The sequence below is a fragment of the Cyprinodon tularosa genome, unplaced genomic scaffold (assembly GCF_016077235.1).
Source record: "Cyprinodon tularosa strain WSP-4 unplaced genomic scaffold, ASM1607723v1 ctg1449, whole genome shotgun sequence".
NCBI classification, from domain to species: domain Eukaryota; kingdom Metazoa; phylum Chordata; class Actinopteri; order Cyprinodontiformes; family Cyprinodontidae; genus Cyprinodon; species Cyprinodon tularosa.
Window position 1 is genome coordinate 181 of NW_024038275.1, and position 1,126 is coordinate 1,306.

The following is a 1,126-nucleotide window of genomic DNA, read 5'->3' on the forward strand; positions in this document are numbered from 1 at the left end:
TGCTGGTATTTGACTGGAAAGTCAAATACCACTTTCCTTGGCTGGTCTCCTACCATTCCTTTTTGAAACATCAATCGTTGTAATAAAATATTCTTTCTGTCATTGTTTGTGAACATTAAGATCTACAGAGAAGCAACATCTCCTGGTCAGACCCTGTAATTCAGTGAAAGGGTGGAATCAGAGTAAAAATGTATGCAAGCTCGTGAGAAGACATTTGTTTGATAGAGTACGTCTCATCTCACAGGTAAATTAGCAGCCATTCTCAATTTCACAGCCTTTAAGGTCATATCATAAGTGTTTCTGTATGTCTCTCTTGTCAAGTCAACACTCAATGGCTCCTTGAGCTCATTTTCACTGTAGATAGCTCATAGTGATAGAAATGACATTTCAACACATTATGTTCCCTCTCTCAGTTCTTTGATAATGGCAGATTGACTCCTACATGCTTCATACAAGGCCTCTTGGAAGAGCGGTGAAATGTCACGTCCAGTTGCCTAGATTAAACTTTTTCTAGCTTAACCATGACCTTGATGACTGAGGATCTTCACAGATAGATTAAAGAGTACTCTGGCCATCATATTTTGAAGCATGTCATATTTTGATGACATGCTTCATACAAGGCCTCTTGGAAGAGCGGTGAAATGTCACGTCCAGTTGCCTAGATTAAACTTTTTCTAGCTTAACCATGACCTTGATGACTGAGGATCTTCACAGATAGATTAAAGAGTACTCTGGCCATCATATTTTGAAATACAGCAGTATACACAGGAACTCTATAAGAGAGTGTTTTCGACGAGGATGGGATTCGAACCCATGCGTGCAGAGCACAATGAATTAGCAGTCCATCGCCTTAACCTCTCGGCCACCTCGTCTCTGATTGGCCCTTCTAGACGTGAAACAAAATCGTGGAATGTTAATGGTGACCAGTGAATTTCTCCGCTGTGAGATCAATAAAGCTCATCTGATCTAATCTAAGAAGAGGCTGCTTTTAAAGTCATATAACAAGGCCTTCCATATGTCTCTTGCTAAGTCAACACTAAGGGGCTTCTTGCTTCTTCCTCTATGAGTTCTTTGACAATGGCAGATTGACTCCTACATGCTTCGCACAAGGACTCTTGCAAGAGTG

At 40.8% G+C, this 1,126-nt stretch overlaps 1 non-coding gene across 1 annotated transcript; it reads right to left on the reverse strand.

Annotated features, from left to right (window-relative positions):
* Positions 1 to 790: 790 nt before the first annotated feature.
* Positions 791 to 872, reverse strand: trnas-gcu. Its single transcript has one exon. It is a non-coding gene; the product is annotated as a tRNA-Ser (tRNA).
* Positions 873 to 1,126: the final 254 nt, after the last annotated feature.